General features: G+C 40.5%; 1 protein-coding gene and 1 pseudogene across 21 annotated transcripts in view; one reads left to right on the top strand and one right to left on the bottom strand.

The window, feature by feature from the left end:
- Positions 1-22,450, top strand: part of CHRM3 (cholinergic receptor muscarinic 3) — a 506,233-nt gene that overhangs the window by 424,844 nt on the left and 58,939 nt on the right. The window lies entirely within an intron of this gene.
- LOC112927414 (peptidyl-prolyl cis-trans isomerase FKBP1A pseudogene) lies at positions 7,189-7,425 on the bottom strand (annotated as a pseudogene).

The following is a 22,450-nucleotide window of genomic DNA, read 5'->3' as shown; positions in this document are numbered from 1 at the left end:
TGTTATTAGCAGCTGTTGTGTTCCAGGAAGTGTTCTAGACACAGGGATGCAGTAGTGAACTGAATAACACCCCTGCTTTTATGGAGCTTATATTCCTATTTGGAAACACACACAAAGTTATAGAACAAAAATGATCATGAAAGAAAATGATTATGGAGAGAACTGCATGAAGAAGATGGTTATCTGGTGTAGTCAGGGATGGACTCTGATACAATGACACTTAAGAAAGAACTGAGTGACATGACAGTGCTCTCTGGGAAAAGACCAGTTCAAGGAAGAGAGGACAGGCCCAGTGTGCAAAGGCATTGGAGTAGAAGCACATTGGGAGTATTCCCAGAGCAGCGTAGAGAGAGAATGTACGGCCAGAGAGCAGTGGGTAAGGGGAAGAATGGTGTAGGAGACATTCGAGAAGGTAACTGTGGGACATTAGCTAAATGTGACTTGTCAAAACTGGTGTGCAGAAACTTGCCTTCTTAAAGCGCCCTTCAGGTCAGCTTGCTTTTGTTTCTGTTGTGGTTTGGTTTGGTTTGGCTTAGCTCTGACTTACTCCATCCTTTTGTGAAATAAAGGAATCTGTGTGGTGAGTTGGACAGCTACGTGTAGAACTAGCAGTTCCAAGTTGGATTCCAGTGGTGGGAACCTTGGCCTCTCTGGGCCTCGTTTCCCCAGTAATAAGTTATATGTAAACTATAAACCCCTTTCCTCTACCAGCACAATTGCCACAGCTTGGTCAAAGAGCTTCCCAGTGGTGTAGGTATAGTTGGCTGTACCAACTAGAAGGGTTTTTTTTCTCTACTTTCTTTCCTTACTGCCCCTCCCCCTCTCCTCCTCCTCCTTCTTCTTCTTCCTCCTCTACTTCTTCTTTTTAGAATTTTTAAACTTGATTAGCCAGGTCAACAATTATTTCAGCCTTGGGGTTCTAAACACCTGCTATCCATTACCTTATTTTACGTTCCATATTTTAAAAGCATTTATTTTCAGGTAAGGCTTAGCATATCAATCTTTGGTGTTCCAGGCAGCCTGGGGGTTCAGCGGTTTAGCTCTGCCTTCAGCCCAAGGCCTGATCCTGGGGACCCGGGATCCAGTCCCACATCAGACTCCCTGCATGAAGCCTGCTTCTCCCTCTGCCTGTGTCTCTGCCTCTCTCTCTCTCTCTCTTGAATAAATAAATAAAATCTTTAAAAAAAAATCTTTGGTGTTCCTTCTTGTACCAGCCTTACCAGAAATGCTTTGACCTGAGTAGTCTGTTGGCAGGTTGGAGAGGGTTAGGGAGGGCCCCACAACAGAGTGGTCAAACCAGGGTCTCTGGAGCCCTGCCACTGGGATTTTAAACCCATCTCTGCCACTTCATAGCTGTGTGATCTCGGGCAAATTATTCAACCTCTCTGTGCTCAGTTTGCTTTCTCTAAAATGGAGATAACAGCGGTCTTCCCTCACAGGATTGCTATGAGGACCACAAAAATTAATCTGATGAGCACTTGAAGCATAGCCTAATACATGAACAAACTAAATAGGAGTTTCTTATAATTATTTGTTCTTCTTTCTACTCGAACACTGTACCCACCTCTACTTTTAAAGAATCTAGAAAATGCTGTGTCTCTTTCAAGGAATCCTCTTTAATAGTGAAATGATACCCATGCCCAGGAACTGTGATTTAAGACCCTTTGTGAAACGTGCCTTTTGAAACACCCTAGATTTTCAACTCAGAAAGAACTCTGTTAATCCCAGCACGCTTATTCTTTGGCTCTGTATGTTTGAGGAGATTCTTTCTGAGTTTCTATTCCTACATCTGTCAAATAGAGATTAAAAGACGTACTTCTCAAGGTTGTTGAAAGGATTAAAAGAGAGAATGTATGTGAAGTACTGAAAAATATCTTGAATATTCTTTATCCCTCCCTTCCCCCAAGCACAATGTGTGTAACCTAAAGCAGCATCTGTGGAATTTAACAAGATGCCCCAAGATTCAGGAATGAAATGTCTCAGTGGGACGTGTCTCTCTTGGGTGAGAGTCGCAGGGTGGGGGTGGGGCATCTCTCATGCCTGAAACTGCTGGATGTTTGTTTGATGTATCCTCTGTCCCAGTTTCAGAATGTTCAGTACCAGTTAGCTGAGGAGGTGGAAAATCCCCTATTCATTTCACGAGAAGGTTTTCAAAATTGTCTTTGTGCTTAGCATTTTTTTTTTATGTGGACTTTGTATTTTAAGGGCACGTGTAGGAAATGGTTATGCTGTATCATGCTGCATTCTCTGCTTTCCTGTCCCCCCGAGGGTAAAGGCAGCATTGCCCAAGGGTGGGATGTGGCCAGGAGCAGGGATAGGCGAGGCCCTTGAAATGTGCCAGTCGATCTCTGCATTCTTTCGGCTATAAGTGGAAGATCTCCAATAAGATGCTCCCTACAGTCTTCCATTCATCTGCAATCCTTGGATTCCCTGTGATCAGACTATTTGAGAAATGAAATTCAGAGGTGGTCATAGCCTGGGCTCAAGATGGACCAGGAGAGGGAGGAGAGCTGCTGGCTGGTGGTGTCTGAGGTGCTGGCTCCTCCAGCACAGCCTTTTGGCACCAAGTGCTTTATAAACACCTCCTGACCGATTTGGGAGAACAAACTCACTATGAGAAGGAACTATTTTTCTTTGTATATTACTTTAAAATATATATTTCTATTCCTGGCCATATGACGGTAAGCGTTCTGGCACTTTTAACAGACCTGGGCAGGAAGATGGAAGCTCATCTTCCACAATTTTGTCTCTAGTTGTAGAAGGAGTCGCAGACACTGGGGGAACTATGGAGGGAGGGGTGCAGTTTATCATTGCAAAGTCAGCTTGACAAATTATCCACTCTCTGAAAAAGTAATCAAATTTCAGCGGCAAACATGAGGTCTGGAGGCGCCCTGACCCAGAACACCAACAGGTGGCGAGGGAGACAGAATTTCCTAAGAGCCACCTGAGGAGGAGATCAGGTGCCCTATAGGTTGAATCAATATATTTATATCTTCTCAGGAATAAAACAGTAAGTCTGTGAAAGCAGGTAGAAATACCTTTTTTTTTTTTCCACTTAGAAGCACTCACAGTCTTTATATGCTTATGCTTTATATATTTACTAAAAAGATCATTACACTGTTGCCTCAGCCATCATGCTCAGTTTTTGCTCATGACCTTCGTGGAAATGAGGAAAAGAATTAGATCTCCCTGCTTGCAACCTAGGACATAACCTGTCACTTACTGTTTCATGGTAAAATCACTTGAGAGGAAACTGCCATGAGTGAACTGCAGGATCCTTCCATTGTGATACTGACCTCTTGACTTCCAGAGGAAGCGGTGCTTCTCCACCAGTTAGCTGCCAGCCAGTGACCTTTTGTCATTGTCTTGCTCTTCGTTTACAATTTTGTCAGACTGAGACAAAACCTGATTATTGGAATCTGTGCTGCCTATGAAGACATCTAGACGTCCATGGCTACTTGCTCAACTTTGAATCACTTTTTTGCCTTTGCAAAATCCGCAGCATTTGTCTTTACTCTTAGAAATATATGCGCCTTCACTCTATTCATTCCTTACTTGTACACGCTAAGAAGTCATCCCAGCCTTCCTTAGCAGTGAGGACAATGGTGACTGGGCCTAAAGCCTTGTAAGCTCCATCCTCCCAGAGAGTTAGTAAAGTTCTGCTTTTGTATTGACTTGATTTGGGGTTCGCCTCCCTTGTAGGACTGGACCAGGGCTGAACTAGAGTTAATGACTTGGGATCTCCCCACAGAAATAAGGCTTCTTCCTTGGATCTAGCTTATTACCTAGACTCTGTCCTCCCTCAGCATGAGATATTTCTCAACAGACTTCTTCATTGCTTGTGCAAAAACACTAACCTTGGCCTGGCACTACAATGAGTACGACCTAGGCTCAAGATGGCCCTACAATCCATAGCTTGACAACCATAAAAATCAGGAGGTAGCGCACTTGAAGGAAAGAGCCAGATGAGAAGAGAGGTTTCTTACATTCAAAACAGGACCTATTGAAGGAGGCCGATACTCTTAGACTCAGTATATTCATGGGATTCAGACTCCACCCAAAAATCATTTTTACCAACAGAGGAATTCCTGTACACTAACTAAGGAGGATTTTGTTTTAAATCCCCAAGGAGATTTCCTACATGTGTTGTTCGTGACTGAATGCAAAAGATGCCCTGGTGGAGTTGAAGAGAGGCTCTTGCTTGTGATTACTTTAGGCATAAAACTGCCTCATTACCAAGTCCTTCCGGTACTTATGTAGCTCTGTTCCCTTGGAAGGTATCCAAATCAAAGCTACCTTTACACCAAATTCCTCTGTGTCCTGAATAGTGAGATTATTCGGTACACCCGCCTGCCCCCACACTTCCTTCCTGGTTAATTTAAATAAACAGTGAGTTGTTTTTCTTTTTGACTAGAGCCAGTCTATACAACCACAGCAGGAAGATTGCTTTCTATGTATATGCAAATAGGCTGAATTCTCTCCAAACCCTGGGAAAAGACCCTTTTAACCAAATGACTTCTGTTTCTCTGTTTCTTCATGTATAAAATTAGTGGTTTGTATAAAATAACCTGAGCTCCCTTGCAGCTGTATAATTCCACATCACAAACACTGGAGAGTACAAGCTTTGCACATACTCGACAATTAACGAGTAAACAAAGTGGTCCATGTTCAAACGCCCAATAAATACTTAACTCCCTACCATGATACTCAAGTTCCTTCTCATCTCGATATCAACTTAATTTTGCCCCTCCTTACACCATAAACCTTTAGGCACCCAGCCACTCAGAAATCCTCAGAGAATCCTGCACTTAACCTGCGGCTGACAGCCAAGTTCATATACAGCCAAGTTCATATAGTCCCCACTACCCTGAATGCCCCTTACCAGTAACTTCTTTTTTTTTTTTTTTTTTTTTTTTGGAGAAAAGCCAGAATAAAGCAATTTTATTGCAATAATAAAACTTGAAACTCATACGTAATGCGGGCAAGTGGGGGTGGGGGTAGGCTGCAATAATTTCTCTCACCAGATCACTACGCAGGACAGCAATGGGATGAGAGAGGGAGGAGGAAAAGCCAGGAAACTCTGAGATCAGCCAGGGGAGCTGAACATCAAAAACCAGGAGATGCTGAAGCTGTGATGACCAGCATCATTTCCTCAAGACAACACTCAAGGGTTTGTCATGATGGCTGGGCTTTTATTGGGTATTATGTGTCTACAAACAGCACCTTCAATTTAAACTTTCAATTAAAGTTCTTAAAATTTAGAAAGTGGAGCTCAGATAGCTATGAGATTACAAAAGTCCTGAATATCTGTTAGAAAAACCACAAGATGGAAAAAAAACAAAACAAAACAAAGAGCCAGGCCATAAAGAAGGCTTTCAGCAGGAGGTCCCTGCTGGCCTGGGAACAGATATCTGTAGTGTCCAATATTGCTGTCAGAACAATCTGCTTCCGAAAGGCAGAGGGTTTATGGGGGAGAGGGGCAGTGAAGGCAGAGGCTTTCCTCCTCCCCACTTCAGTTTCAGGTAGGGCTTTTTTTTCTTTTTAATTACAGTTATTTTTATTTATATGTGTGTTTTCAAACTTTTTTTTACTATCTTCTGGTTTGAGGGAGTATTTGTTATTTTAAATTGCAGTACAGCTGACACAATGTACATTAGATACAGGTGTATAACAGTGATTTGACAGTCTAATATGTTTTTGTTTGTTTGTTTTTGTGGGTGAGCTTTATTTTTTTTAATTTTTTTATTGGAGTTCAATTTGCCAACGTATAGCATAACACCCAGTGCTCATCCCTCCAAGTGCCCCCCTCAGTGCCCATCACCCAGTAACCCCACCCCCCCACCTCTCCTTCCACTACCCCTTGTTCATTTCCCAGAGTTAGGTGTCTCTCATGTTTTGTCACCCTCACTAATATTTTCACTCCTTTCCCTTTATTCCTTTTCACTAATTTTTAATTCCCCAAATGAATGAGAGCATATAGTGTTTGTCCTTTTCCGATTGACTTACTGCACTCAGCATAATACCCTCCAGGTCCATCCACGTCGAAGCAAATGGTGAGTATTTGTCATTTCTAATGGCTGAGGAATATTCCATTGTATACATAAACCACATCTTTATCCATCATCTTTCGATGGACACCGAGGCTCCTTCCACAGTTTGGCTATTGTGGACATTGCTGCTAGAAACATCGGGGTGCAGGTGCCCCGACGTTTCATTGCATCTGTATCTTTGAGGTAAATCCCCAACAGTGCAATTGCTGGGTCGTAGGGAAGGTCTATTTTTAACTCTTTGAGGAACCTCCACACAGTTTTCCAGAGTGGCTGCACCAGTTCACAGTCCCACCAACAGTGTAAGAGGGTTCCCTTTTCTCTGCATCCTCTCCAACATTTGTGGTTTCCTGCCTTGTTAATTTTCCCCATTCTCACTGGTGTGAGGTGGGATCTCATTGTGGTTTTGATTTGTATTTCCCTGATGGCCAGTGATGCAGAGCATTTTCTCATGTGCTTGTTGGCCATGTCTATGTCTTCCTCTGTGAAATTTCTGTTCACGTCTTTTGCCCATTTTATGATTGGATTGTTTGTTTCTTTGCTGTTGAGTTTAACAGATTTTTTATAGATCTTGGATACTGGCCCTTTATCTGATAGGTCATCAGGTAGGGCTTTTAACTCCACCCAAGGACATCTCTCAACTGGGAGAGTTACTTCAGCCATCAACTGTGCCTCACATCTGCTATGGCTTTGTAGTGCAGCAGCAAGAATGCTTAATATATAATAGATTAAAATTTCATCTGAAAAAATAATAAAGATTCTTGTAATCCCCCAATACCAATTCCTATTCTAAAGTTAACCCGTGACTTGTGGTGTTAATACTTGACTTAAGTGGAAAATTAATACTTAAGTGGAAACCCAGATCCAAAAGACTGAAACTGAACCTTCACCCCAAAATGAAAACAAAATAAAATGAGTAACTTGAGGTTTATGACATATAGTTTAGGTCAACACACATATGAGGAGAAAGGGAAAGAACAAAGCTGAGTGATAGAATACATTCAGTCGGGTTGATGTTTATACAAAGAGTGTAGTGGAACATCAGGAAAAGCTCTATACAAAGTCGCGTGTGCACATCTGGAGGCACCATCCCTCCATGGCACATCCAAGAATGGAGAACTCAGGGAGGAAGCCGTTCCTGTCATTCCAGTTTCAGAAGCTCCACATCTAAGACAAGAGTGGCATTTGGTGGGATAAATGCCTGGGTGCCCAGTAGCACTGTAGGCGTAGCCTAGGAAGATAGTTTGGCTCTCTGACCCACACTCATCTGGGCAACCCCTTCTTCCCAGCCTGGAATCACCTCTTGCTTGCCTAGCATAAACTTAAAGGGCTTGTTTCTGTCCCAGGAGGAATCAAATTTCTTTCCATCTTCAATCATCCCCTTGTAGTTCACCACGCAGGTCTGACCTGCTTCGAGAAGGTGCATACGTTGCTTGGGGAGATGGTCTCCACCTGCACTCCCCTGACGGAGGCAGCTGGGGATGCTGGGCACGGGCAGGTGAGCGGCAGGTGGCGTGGGCCCACAGCGGACCTGGCAGCCATTCCCCATAACTTCTATTTTTGATGACTCTTGCCCAGTCTTCAAAGCCCTGCTCAAATGTCTCCTCCTCTGTGAGCCCTCCCCACCCCCGACTCTACTTATCACGCTCAGCAGAAGCATGGGCTCCCTTTCTGTGTATCCATGGCTCTTTGCTCAGACCTCTGGTATTACACTTGAAATATGGTAGCAGAGCTTACTGTGGATATGGCTGCCTCTGCCAACTAGACCACGAACTGTTCAGGTATCACTTAGGTTTCTGCCCCACATGATCTAAAATCATGCCCGATATAGAGCAAGTTCTCAGTGACACCTGCTCAGCACAACTTGAATAAGTCCCAGTAGAGAAGGGTCTTAAAATGAATCTGTTTAGGATAAAGTTTAATATAGGCACAAGGTTGTATGCTTAACATTGACACTACAGTAGGAAAAGCAAATGAAGATATGGGCAATTCTTGGTTCCTGACTAATTAGTGCCTTTTCAATACTTAGAGATGTCAGAGAACAAATCTGCCACAGATTTAGGCGATGGGACTGGGGATCAAGGGAAAAGTGCTGGTTTACCTGCCATTTTGATTTAAGCATGTTTCCCCGTTAGCAAAGTTTTGTCTAGTAACGATAAAATAAAAAGCACATGGAGCTCTTGCTGGCCCATATGAGACTCAGCAAATCTTTAGTCATTTCAGAGTCTCCATGCCAACTCATTCCTGTACCTTTTGTTCAAGGACAAACAGAACTGATTCTGCCTTTCTTTCTTTTTTTTTTTTTTTTCCTTATTCCTTCCTTCCATGAAGACTTTACAGTGTGAATATTTATAGATTTCTGTGGTCTTTGAGCAAGCCAATGCCCACTATGTTCTCTGCACTATAGGAAACATGGGGCAAGGATCAAAAGATCATTTGGTCAGTGGTGTTCAAGAGATTATTCATTTTACTTGGAAAAAAAAATAGGTAACAGTATTTCTTGACTTTCTTCTATGTGTGAAGGCATTATAAGAGATGAATAAAGCATGGTTGTCGACCTCAAAGTCCTTCGACTTTCAAACAATGGTTTTCAAGTTTCAAGATATGAAATCAATGTAGTAGATTAAGAAGTGCATTTTTTATGTAGAATAGTAAAGAATAGAAAGCATCTGAGTACCTCCTATGAAGTGAAGATATTATCACATAAGATTTAGTCTCAGTAGAGTGGCTATGTGTGTGCACCAGATCACAGCGAAGATACAAGGTTTCTGTAAGATACAGTCAGAAAAGTCAGAAGCCCACTGATTCAGAGGAATCAATGAAGATGTACATAAGTCACTACAATTCAGGTTTTAAGAAATTAAAGTTGAGAAGTGTGAGAGAATCCAATGTCAAATGAACAAGTGTCAAGGATCCAGACTGCTCCAACTACATCACATTTGGACCACTTTGCCTCTTTCCCTTCCCAGGACCAGGGAGCTCTGTATGGAAGTGCTACCCTAAGCATCCTTTCATGAGGTAGTGGACTTAGATGAACTAATTCATTGCTATGTAATATGCAGAAGGACACGGATGAAAAGCTCTCATGTATGTTTTCTGCCATGTGATTAATATTTACTGTCTTTATTATAACAATAAGACATACTCATCATATTATAGTGCAAGATGTAGAAAAATGACCTATAACTTCATTCCCCAGAGATAATCACTTTTGGTATTTTACTTGAGGCCATTTTCTTTACGTATCATATATTATGCGTTTATATACAGATCCCTTTTTTGGATCTCTAAATGTGTCTGAGTAAAGCTCAGATATTCAGTCTTGTTCAAGAAAGAACCAACCATGGAGTGCCTGGGTGGCTCAAGTGGCTCAAGCAGTTAGGTGTCCACTCTTGCCTCAGGTTATGATCTCAGGGTCCTGGGATCAAGCAAGCCTCAACATGGGGCTCCTTGCTCAGCTGGGAGCCTGCTTTTCCTTCTCCCTCTGCTTCTCCCCAGGGTTTATGTTCACTCATGCTTGTTCTCTCTCTCCTTCTCTCTCTCTCTCTCTCTCTCTCTCTCTCTGAAGCTTGTTCTCTCTCCAATAAATAAATAAAATCTTTATAAAAAAAAAAAGAATCAACCATATCTCTCACATATTTTTTGGAGCATTTGAAGGAAAATCTTAAAAATTTTGAAGCTAATAATCTTTAGAGTTTTATTTTCAAGTTAAATGTAATAAACATGAATTAATTATCAATGGGCTAATCAGTGGGAACACAGAGGTATAAAACATGGTCTTTGCCCTTAAAGGATTTATAATCTAGTAAGGGGAAGAAAGCATTAAATCACTATCAAAACAGTGCATTAAAGCCCAATAAGGAAAAGCAAGTACCAGGTGCAGAGGAGAAAATGATCCAGCTTATCCAAGGGTTATCAAAGGAAGCTGACCCAGGTAGAGGAGAGCTATCGGAGTTGCCAGGCAGTAGGGAACCTACCTAATGGAAAGCCAATTCAAGAATAACTTCCAGTGCTAGCAACAAAGTTTGAAACTAGGTAAGAAGAGCAAAATAGGATAAGGAAATAAATCAGACTCCTCTGTTCAACATTTGGATTCACATGACCCCGCCTGTGTCTCAGGAAACCCGTTCATTTTCCCTGTGAAACATCTATGTAAATGCCCAGTAAATAATACCACGTACAGCCTGTAAAGTCAACACAAAAGGACAGGTGCATGTGCACGCACACACACTAATATGTTCAGTGCAGAATGAATTTAACTACACAGGGTAAGTTAGAGGAGGGCTTATTTTGAGTTGATGGAGATGCATTAGTGGAGAAGAAGGTGATCAGTGCCATGTTTGCACAGGCACGCATACTTCTTCATGGATCGAGCTTCCAGCCAGTGACCTGGTGTGCACTCTTATTTCGACCGAGGAGTATATGGCTTCAAATTGATGAATCTCCCATGACCAGCTCCCCATCCAGCAAATTCATAAGTGAGATGTAGGAACACTTAACACAGCATCAGGAAATGCAAGCTGGTCGAGTACCATCTCTTGAAGCTATTTCAAAAACAAAGTCTTATCCTCAGACCAAGAAAGGGCGTGGCTTCAGAGGAAGTGTGCTTTTCTCATTCTGGGCCCAGCCAAGCATCTGAGCCTGGCACAGTGCTGCTGAATGAAGCCATATCAAATCCTTCTCTGTTTTTAAAATAGCAGAATATAAATATATTTCAATTGATAAAAATATAAGAAACTCTGTGATTATGTTATTCCCATCCCAGTATATTTCTTGGCTGGGAAATTGAAGTAGGAGCATATTCTGTCCTTAACATACTTAACATACTGCTAGAAGTATGAGATCTGAATTCATTACCACCATTCCTGAACACAAACCTCAAAGCTCCCTTTCACGTGAGAGCAGAGCCTCCTAGGTTTCCTGAAACAATGTTGGCATATGCAGGAAGTGGCAACAAAAGGAAATTTTCTTAAAGTTTAAGATGAGGGATGCCTGGGTGGCCCAGTGGTTGAGCATCTGCCTTTGGCTCAGGGCATGATCCTGGAGTCCCAGGATCAAGTCCCACATTGGGCTTCCTTCATGGAGCCTGCTTCTCCCTCTGCCTGTGTCTCTGCCTCTCTCTGTGTCTTTCATGAATAAATTTTAAAAATTAAAAAAAAAAAGTTTAAGATGAATAGAAGTGGGCAAGGAATCTTTGGAGCACATAGTCATCATTCCCTGCTGTCAGAAATGCAATAAATAGGGTTGTAAAGAGAAGAAATTGAGTCCTTTTGCCTCGTGCTTCATGGATCACCCACCAAAATGCTGCCCAAACCATGAATTGGGAATCTGTCATGCCTCACAGTGTACAAGCAGAGAGAACGCATCTTACTTTTCTTTCATTTCCATGCTCGCCCTTTGAAGTGTCTGTTTAGAGCCAATAAAATGACATATTTGACACATCCTTAATGATAGCTCAAGAGAGCCAGAAAAATACCCAGGAGCCTAGAATTGCAAAATTAGATTGAATCCATAGAGATTGTCCAGGCTGGCCTCTTGTCTACATATCTTCCTAAAACTGACATTACCAAAGTTTTGAGTGGGGAAGGACCCTGGCCAGGGGGTCAGGTGCCGGTCCTCATTGCCTCCCCCATTTGTCCTGCCCTCCTTAGAAATCTGCCAACTCCAACAGACATTTGCAACCAATTAACCCCAGAGACTTAATAGGTTATATAAGTTTTCCATGAGACACCACAGAACTTAAGGTGAAGCATGGACATGAAGAATGTCTGATAACAGTACAATTCAGTCCCTGCAAACTATCTTTACATTTAAGCACCTAACTACACAATTACATAATGATGGCCAGACATTTCTCCTTTGGAATTTTATAGATTGCTAAGTACACATGTTTATCTGAAATCGCTGATCTTTCAGAGCAGGTTACATTGGGGGTGTCCTTTTGAAATTCTGTGACCTGCATCAACTGAATGTGATCCCTGTCACTCCACTTCCTTTATCCATTCATTGCTCATTGGCCAAGTCTCTATTAAGTGAGATGCATTGGGCCAAACTGTGCAGGTTCCATGAGGCTGAAACAGGGTGGCTCAGGCTTAAAGAGTTTGCAGTGTCATTGGGAGGGTAAATTGTGTGCATAGGTAATGATACTAAAAGGTAGGAGGGGTAAAATGGCAAAGCTCTGGAATTTTAAAGAAGAGAGAGTAGACTTCAGAAAGTATGACTCAGAGAAAGATCATAAAGGAAGTGACATTTGGCCTGAGGCCCAAAGACCAGGCAGGACATATAAAAATGGGAGACAGCACTCTGGGCAGTGGATAAACAGTGAGGTCAGAAATTTCAGTAGTAGTTGGCAGATGGGAAGCAGTTTCCTTTGACTGAGCAATGGGGTCTATAAATGGAGGTGGTGTGGACACAAAGTTGGAGGGTATCATGGAGTCAGACAATTGTAGGTAACAGAGCTTCAACTTGAGTCTGGATGGTGGGGACCCATGGAAGGGGTTTGATCAGAAAGAAGCCATGTGATCAGAGACAGATGTGTGTGGTTAAAGCCATGTGACACTACAAACACCATTTGTTTTCAGACAGTTTGGTATGACACTACAATATATGGGTATCGTGTTGGTTGTAAGTGGCAGGCAGAACACATGGCGAATACATTCCTTCTTCTTTCATTACTTCTCTTAACATTCGTAAACTCTTTAAAATTGACGTGCCCATTTTGTATGCAACTGATCTCGTTTATTCCTTACCACAAGCCTATGAAGGTTTATCTCATGTTAGGTGAAGAAAACCCAAGAAGGTTTGTTGATTGGACATCTGGTCAAATAGCTGGTTAGTGACAAAGTGGACACTGGAATCTTCTGCCTGCAGATCCAGGGAATTCCCTCTTATATGACAGGGCCCTCAATACATAGTTGTTACTGTACCGTTAACCACCAGCCCTGTGAAATAATACAGTGGGTCTTTTTATGTGTAAAACATTATCACAGCACCCAGGTGGCTCAATGGTTGAGCATCTGCTTTTGGCTCAGGTCGTGATCCTGGGGTCCTGGGATCGAGTGCCACACGGGGTTCCCCATGGGGAGCCTGCCTCTCTCTCTGCCTGTGTCTCTGCCTATGTCTCTGCCTCTCTCTGTCTCTCATGAATAAATAAATAAAACCTTTAAAAAAAATTACAGGTAAAAAGGAAAACTCTTATTGCAGAAATATGAAGTTATTTTCTGGAAAACTGACACTTCTGGAAAATGCAGCTAGATAATCTTTTATATATTCATAGAAGACCCCTAAAAAACTCAAATTAGATTAAGGAAGATGTCAAACAAAGTGTCATGTCATCTAAAAAGGTCGAGCTCAGATGGGGACAGATTTTCTAAGAGGACAGGTAAAAAGAAGGGAGCATTAGATTCATCTTTGAAAATGTAAAATGCAACATAAATACCTCCTCCATGTGATCCGCCCTTCAGGGCAATCTCAGAACAGATGATCCTCCAAATAACCGCTTAAGAGAACCATGGTATAATTATGCCTTCCTCGGTAAATGAAAATACCAAGGCTCATTAACTTGCCCCAGGTCACACTAGTAAAATACTGGGACTGGGACTCAGGTGGTTCTTATACCTCTTAATTCAAAGCCACTTTGACTGCCTTTAGATTTACATCAGGACCTTTGAGATGATTTAATAATAAAGTGTTACAGACTGTGTATTTGATTTGGGATACATAACCTATTCTAGTGGTTCTGCATACTGATCATCCATATCTTTTAGGTTTTATTGGGATAGATTTTTGTTTAGGCTTTGGGAAGCGCTATCCAAGTCAGAATAGGATGCTAAGGAACACTACCACTTATATCCTTAAATGTTTAAGTGTGTTAAAATATCCAGGTTCAGTGATAAGGACCTCCTGAAGGTCCACTTATTCGTGTCCAGCCTTTAAACAGAGAGGCAAGGGTGAGGAGGCTTACAGAGGAGCAACTAAGGCCCTAAAGGCTTTGGGAAGCTTGATATTGAATTCAGTGGGACAGTGTGAGCAGTCCCATAGCACTCTCAGAGCTGGAGCAGAAGTGAAGAGAGAGGGAAGGAAAGAGGTAGACCTGGGCTCTTCCCCCAGTGCATGAGGAAGAATGTCAGTCCCTGGTGCAGAGTGCAATCCAACTCACATTTCCATTTTCAAAATTTTATTTTTAACTTGGACAATAATGAACGAATGATACATTCTTACTCTACATCTTCTAACAGGAGAGATGGAACTACCATCTCTCCCTGACCAGCACTTGGTCTCACTCTCCTCCCTAGAGGATTTTCTCCTCCCTCAATTTTGGGCATATTCCTCTGGACAATTGTAAGTTTATCTTTATGCTCAGTGTGCATTTGGAAATCTATACATCTGTTTTGATAGTGGTATCTCTCTTTTGCATCTTTTTTTTATTATTATTAATGAGAGACACACAGAGAGAGGCAGAGACATAAGCAGAGGGAGAAGCAGGCTCCCCACAGGGAGCCTGATGCAGGACTCAATCCCAGGACCCCAGGGTCATGACCTGAGCCACAGGCAGATGCTCAACCACTGAGCATGGGTGGCTGTGCACCTTAGTAAAGATACTGAGAAGTCGATTACCTTAAGACACTAAGTTAATAGAATTTGCCCCATTAACACAATCTCTATGCCCTATGATGCATTTAAGAGTCAATCACTAGTCCAAGCACTCAGACACTTCACACAGCATTGGTTTCCTATTCACAGTCACGCTTTGAGAAGCAGTCTAGCTGTTGAAGTCCAGTTTAACTTCTAATAAACTGATATTTGGAAGAAAATGACAGTAATATAATATATAGGTTTAGGGAGCATAATTAGACACGACTGATGAATGGCAGGATGTTAAAAGTGTTGCTGCCCAATGTACAGGCTATTTTTCTGGGATAAAAAGAGAAAAGTTTCAATGACCTGATTTTAAAAGCCAAACCAGGGCAGCCCCGGTGGCGCAGCGGTTTGGTGCCGCCTGCAGCCTGGAGTGTTATCTTGGAGACCTGGGATCGAGTCCAACGTCGGGCTCCCTGCATGGAGCCTGCTTCTCCCTCTGCCTGTGTCTCTGCCTCTCTCTCTGTGTGTCTATGAATAAGTTTTAAAAATCTTAAAAAATAAAAAATAAAATAAAATAAAAGCCAAACCAAACCAAATCTTCAGAACAACAGAAATCTCATTCTTTGCATTTGTGTGCTCCTCCAATAATTCCAAGAGCATTAGTTAGAATAAGAGAAAGAGTTACCATGGTGTTGCCTCTTTAGAACTTCCAGGATGATGTCAGTGTGTAGTATGCTAATCAGAAATGGAGCACAGTCACTGTTTGTTCCACTCCTTTGTGATTAATATTCATTACTGTTGCCCTGGCATATGAAGTGATCATCCCTTTTTCATGGTGCACGTGTGGGCAGCAGCAGACAGAGGAGACATCATAATTTTAGGCCATTTACAAAGGCCCAGCTACCAGAACAGATGGATCAGAGGCCATCCACCTACATTGTACTTCAAAACACCCTGCCTCTCTGTCGACTACAAAACTGACTCGAGATGTCCTTATTACCAAGCAGGGATTGAGAACATGAGTGTTGCCTCACTGACCCTTAAAGGTTGAGCAATGACTTTGGATATGATAAAGCTCTGTACACTTCACTGAATTTTCTCACAGAATTAGCCTCTCCTTGAATAAAACTGATGTAGTATGTGTTAGATATTGACACTTGGGGGACACTTTGCTAGAACTTTTGCCTTGAGCTAGTGTGCTCTGGAGAAGAATTAAAAGGAATGTGGGGTTTGGTGGGGCATGTCTGACCCTGACGCTGCATTCTGATAAAACAGACCAGTTTCTGGGGCTTCTGAGGCTGTCCATCTTCCCATGGAGATGAAATTAAGCCAGTTATGTTAATGCCTTAAATGAATGCCTTCATTACCTGCCAATGAATTTAGTATACCAAATCCCACAGACAGCCTTTTGGGTATCTAACCACATGGAACTTCTCTTCATTGTGGAAAAATAGTAGTCCCTGAAGGTCTAATGAAAAATAAGAAGTCAACAAATAATGGAGTTTTACTCTTTATTTTCCTCCCTTAGAGACAGCTGGTAGGGTGTGAATCTGCACACAATAAAATTCTACAGTGACTTGTAATAGATCACCGAAAATGAACGAATAATAAGACTACATCTAGAAGGAAACATGGGGTTCCTCTAGCATTTCCACATGGGACCAGCTAAAAAACTTAAATTGTCCCTATAGGAGAAGTACTGTGCCTCTGTTTTCTTCCAACAAAAGAAAGAAACAGATACAAAAATATTTAATTTTTTTAATTCCAGTTTAATCAATGTACAGTGTTATATTAGTTTCAAGTGTACAATATAATCAATACTTTAGAACTTCAGTACTTCCATACTTTACACAATGCTCATCAGGATAAGTATGCTCTTAAAGCCCATCACCTGTTTCTCCCCTCCCACCTCTCCTCTGGTAACCATCAGTTTGTCCTCTATAGTTAAGAGTCTGTTTTTTCACTGGTCTCTTTTTTCTTTGTTCATTTGTTTTGTTTCTTTAGTTCCACATATGAGTGAAATTATGGCATTTGTTTTTCTCTGACTGACTTATTTCGTTTAGTATAATATATCTGAGTTCCATCCACATTTTTGTAAATGGCAAGATTTCATTCTTTTTTATGGCTGAGTAATATTCCAGGTAGATAGATAGAAAGATAGATGATAGATAGATAGATGATAGATAGATGATTGATAGATAGATAGATGATAGATAGATAGATAGATAGATAGATAGATAGATAGATAGATGATAGATAGATAGATAGATAGATAGATGATAGATAGATAGATGATAGAATGAGGCTAATAGGTACCATTTTAACTCGAATTCAAGGAGAATTTCCTGAGAATTACAGCTATGTAATGACAAAATGGGTTGCCCTTACTAATATCTACTGTTAAGGATAGAGCAAACTGAGGCATCTGGGTGGCTCAGTCAGTTAGGTGTCAGCCTTTGGCTCAGGTCAAAATCCTAGGGTCTTGGGATTGAGTCCCACATCAGGGTCCCTGCTCAGCAGGGAGTCTGCTTCTCCTTCTTTCTCTTCCTCTGCCCCTCCCCTGGTCTCTCTCTCTCTCTCTCTCTCTCTCTCTCTCTCGCTCTCTGTCAAATAAATACATAAAATCTTTAAAAAGAAAAGAAAGAAAGGATAGAGCAAACTGTGGTTTGTTTCTCCATTCAATCCTTCCCATCAGTCTATTACATTATTATCAAGCCTATTTCACCAATAAGGATGTTGAGATGCAAAGATACTGGACAGTTTATTCTGAGTTACCTGATGAGTAAGTAGCAAAACAGGAAGTCACCCCATGTGTCTTGAGTTTAAAGCTCAGACTCTTAACCAAGACACTGACACCCATCTTGGTAATCGGGGATGCAGGGGTAGGGAGAACATGGTCTGAGAATGTTGTAGATGGAATGCAATGCCGACAAAGGGAAAAGGCTTATAGAAGAGTCTGGAATTTTTTTCCCAACCTCCAGATTCAGGGGAGACTTATCTATATCTAAAAGATAAGTTTATTTTAAAGATATCAGAGGTTACAAATGGACTGAATCTGCTGTAGTCAGTTCACAGCGAATTTTCCCTTATGCCCCACTTAGTCACAGTAGAAAGAAGTTACATAGCGCCTGTGCAAGAGCTGATTAAGAAAGAGATACTAGAAAACTGTAGAAAATGCTTCCTCAATAAGGTGTTGAGCGGAGAAATAGGATGGTATAAACCAGATGTAGCAAACTGCAGCCCCTGGGCAAATCAGGAATTAGACCCACAGATATGCTGTTGTTCATTAGATTTTGGTTGATTTTTACCCTGCTCATTTTTGTGGGCTTTGTTTGGTTGGTTTTGCTTTTAAATAGTTGCCAATATCTTAAAGTCAGGACTTTTAAATACTTTTTTTTAATTTTTATTTATTTATTTATGATAGTCACAGAGAGAGAGAGAGAGGCAGAGACATAGGCAGAGGGAGAAGCAGGCTCCATGCACCGGGAGCCCGATATGGGATTCGATCCCGGGTCTCCAGGATCGTGCCCTGGGCCAAAGGCAGGCGCCAAACCGCTGCGCCACCCAGGGATCCCAGTCAGGACTTTTATATGCTTTTCTTGAAGAGACAAATCTGGCAACACTGGATCTGAATCCACAGGTTCAATGGTCCTGTGTTTCCAGAAGGTTCCTATCATGCCCTTTTGTCTTACAACTTGCCTGCCTCACTCAGTATGCCATCTACCCAGCTCTTGTAGTCATGTGGGCATAGACCCACCTCCTTATGACAGCTTTAAGAACACTTTTTAAGTTGCTAAAGTTCACTACATGGAACAAGGCATAATTTTATTTCTGAAGCAATTTTGCACAAAGGAGCATTAAAGAAAATAAACTTGCTGTATATCTAAAGAACATCCACAAAACAGTTGAAGGCTTAGGCCTTGCATACCAAATTCTAATTTCTGGCCTGTTTTACAGATGCTAAACCATACTTCAAGCGTGGACATTCATATATCAGTATAAGCCATATCCTTCTAGACAGGTCCTTGTGTTTTTTTAATCTTACTTTATTTGGGCTTTTCTAAAATAGATCACTCTTAAGTACTGCCTTTGTGGAAATGGATCTTAAATTTATATTTTTTTATAACATAAAGGTTTGGTAGAAAGTAATTATCAATAGAGGGATAGGTGGGTACACTTTTTAAATGCACACTAATTAAATTTTAACTGTTGAAGAAAATGTATCTTGATAACACTTATCTCAGGTTTAACAATTTTAATATTAATTTTATAGGTTTTTTATTTTTTTAAAAAAAGCTATGTTTGAGGTGCCTGGGTGGTTCAGTTGGTTAAGTATCTGACTCTTGATCTGTCCTGAGTTCAGGCCCCACATTGGGCTCCATGCTGGGCGTGGAGCCTACTTAAAAAAAAAAGAAAAAGCCATGATTTAATACACATTTTCTAGGCCAGGACTCCTGTTGACACAGTAAATCTGTCCTTTGTTTCCTTATAAATTTTCTGACATAGATGGCAATGTCATTTTTATTTTTTATTTTTTTTAAACTTTTTTTTTTTTTAAGATTTTGTTTATTTATTCATGAGAGACACAGACAGAGAGAGAGGGGCAGAGACACAAGCAGAGGAGAAACAGGCTCCATGCAGGGAGCCCGATGTGGGACTCGATCCCGGGTCTCCAGGATCACGCCCTGGACCGAAGGCCGGCACTAAACCTCTGAGCCACCCAGGGATCCCCCCGCAATGTCATTTTTAAAGTAAAGTCCAGAAAATACTTTCTCTTGAAAGGCCTATAATAAAAATTATATTCTTAGGACTGCTATAATTATTGGCCTGAACATTTATCTAGGCATAAAGGAAAATTATTACTTCTAGTAGATATCTAGTAATCTGTTGTTATAAACTCAAGAAAAATCCAACAGACTTAGTCAAAATTCAATCAAACTAATCCTCCATATCACAGAAAGGATTCTCAGTCTAATGCATCAATGGAAAAATGATAAAAAAATATTCCAGAAGTGCCAGCTTTGCCAAGATCTGAGACAAAACTGAGGGACTGCTTGCTCCCCAAGCAGCAAGTAAGCAAAAGACTGAACAATATGGACAATTCATGACAAATGCTAATTCAGAGGAACAGCAACAGAAATAGATCAGCATTTCCCAAAGTGCATTGTGTGGAAGGAATACTAATAACCTGGATATTAGTATTATTCCAAAAATTTGAAAATCTCTGATTAAATAAATTTGGGAATCAATACATTAATGAAGTCAAACATTTTCTTTTTATTATGGGATTCTCTGAGTTTTTATTATGTTATTCTGTTAATATGAATGGTGAATTCCCAGGGAAGATATATGGCATATGGTAATTCCTAAAAGAAATCCATTTTGGATAGAACATCTCTTCGGATGAATAATCTACATAAAATTCTTCATATATTGATTAGGGTTAAATTCAGCTGTGGAAGACAGATTAGTAAACTTTAGCAATCTTGTTTCTCTCACATGTAAAAGAAGTTTAGAAGCAGGCCAGGACTGACATGGCTCTGTTTCTAAAGGGTACTCAAGCTTCTTCAGATGTTCCGCTCTGTTCACCATAGAATTTGATCTGTGGTATTATAATCCAAGTTGGCTCCATGCATCACATCTGTATTTCAAAAATAAGATGAAAGTGGGTATGATATGCCACTTGTCTTTTATTTTATTTTTATTTTATTTATTTATTTATTTATTTATTTATTTATTTATTTATTTATTTTTTGCCACTTGTCTTTTAAAGAGGTTTTCAGTCAACACTTCCTTTTACTTCTCGTTAGCTAAAACTTAGTCCTGATGCCAGGAAGACAGGGAAATGCAGTTTTTTATGAGGTAGTCCTATGTTTGGCTAAAAGTAGGGTATCTGTTTATTTCAGAGAGAAAGAGAATCACTAAATAGATAATCGAAACAATATATAATGTAAGTATTTCCATATGATTTGGATACATCTAAGTATTATTTTCAATGCCTTTGATTTTTTTTTTACTGCTATGACTTTCTTGAACCAATAACAACAAAAACAGATGAAAGATTGAACTACATGGGTAAAATAAGCCAAGGATAAATAACTACATGGATTCATGATAGCAAGCAGCTGATCTCATTCTTTGAAATGGAAACTACCACCATCTAACATAGTCTTCACCCTTATATTAAAAATATCTTTTTGTTAAGACCTTTATGGTAAGTTTGCCTAATCGTAATACATATGTCCACCTATCCATGACTGGCGAGACAATGTCCAAATTCAGAAAATTTTCATTATCCAATAATAAGATTAGTTCTGATTCAACTAAAGAATAAATCACTACTCTAATGCTTTTAAAAATAGGAGATGGAGGGCAGCCCGGGTGGCTCAGCGGTTTAGTGCCGCCTTCCGCCCAGGGTGTGATCCCGGAGACCCGGGATCAAGTCCCACATTGGGTTCCCTGCATGGAGCAGGGGACTTCCCTCTGCCTGTGTCTCTGCCTCTCTCTCTCTCTCTCTCTCTTTCTCTCTCTCTCTCTCTCTGTCTGTGTGTGTGTGTGTGTCTCTCTCATGAATAAATAAATAAAATCTTAAAAAAAATAGAAGATGGAGTTGTGATCAATCTTTTCTGTTATTCAGAATTATTCTGGAAATAGGTTGACCTCAAAATTATCTTGGTTTGCTCAGTCATTTTTCTGCTTGGTTCAGACCCATAGCAAAAAACCATACACTTATCAATATTTCCCTGGTGCTGAGGAATTTTATAGTTGACCCTTAAACAACACAGAGGTTAGGGCTACTGACCCTTGTACTCTTGAAAACCTCTATGTAACTTCTGACTCCCCCAAAATCTAAGTACTAATAGCCTACTGTTGATTGGAAGCCTTACAGACAACATAAAGAGTCAATTAACAAATATTTTTATGTTATATGTGTTATAGTGTATATTCATACAATAGTAAAGAAAATGTTAAGAGAATCGTAAGAAAGAGAAAATGCATTTACTGCACTGTATGTCTACTGATTGAAAAAAAATTTCCATGTGTAAGTGGACCCATGAAGTTCAAACCCATGTTGTCCAGAGGTTAAATGTATATGATTTTAATGATGCTCCACAAAAATTATAGAAAACTAGTACAATTCCTGACTGTTAGGTATTGTGTTCAGTGGTCTAACACTGTCTCTTTATCTTTGTGAGACTTTATCTCCATTTTTCAAATGGAAACTAAGGCATGGGAAGTTAAATAACTTGATGTTCATCTCTAGAAAGCAGCAGGTGCTGGCTTTGATCTTAGTTTCTGAACCCTTATGCTGTATTTCTCCAACTTGGGAAAAGACTGTTCATCTGTTCGGAAGTATTTGTATGTATTTGAATTTATTTCTGCAAGGGAATCTCCATATTCCATTTTTGTGTATAACAGAACAACTCACACCTCTTGTTTATTGTCAAGAAATGGTAGAATGCCCCTTGACTCCTTAATCTAATCATGTTACATATGTGTCATGGTGTTTAAACAGCATGTACAGGAATACAATTCCGAACTTTCTTGATTCAATAAGATTGAAAATAATTTGATCATCTATAAATAACTTCACCAAATCATCATTACAGTAGAGTTTTCAAAAGAAATCATTCCATTTTCCTCATACAATCTTTGAGGTTTAGTCTTCATAGATAAACTTACAACAATTTTAAGAAAAGGGATTGAATGCTGGTTTCAGCTGATTATGTACAAAAGTGATGATGGATAAGTGGTCTTTTAAAAATCAACATCTGTTCCCTGTGTCTCCTCTAGTCATATTTGCTTAGTTTACAATTCAGGCA

Source organism: Vulpes vulpes, chromosome 4, assembly GCF_048418805.1.
Source record: "Vulpes vulpes isolate BD-2025 chromosome 4, VulVul3, whole genome shotgun sequence".
Classification (NCBI taxonomy): domain Eukaryota; kingdom Metazoa; phylum Chordata; class Mammalia; order Carnivora; family Canidae; genus Vulpes; species Vulpes vulpes.
Note: the sequence above shows the minus strand (reverse complement) of the source record. Positions and strands in the feature narration are given on the sequence as shown.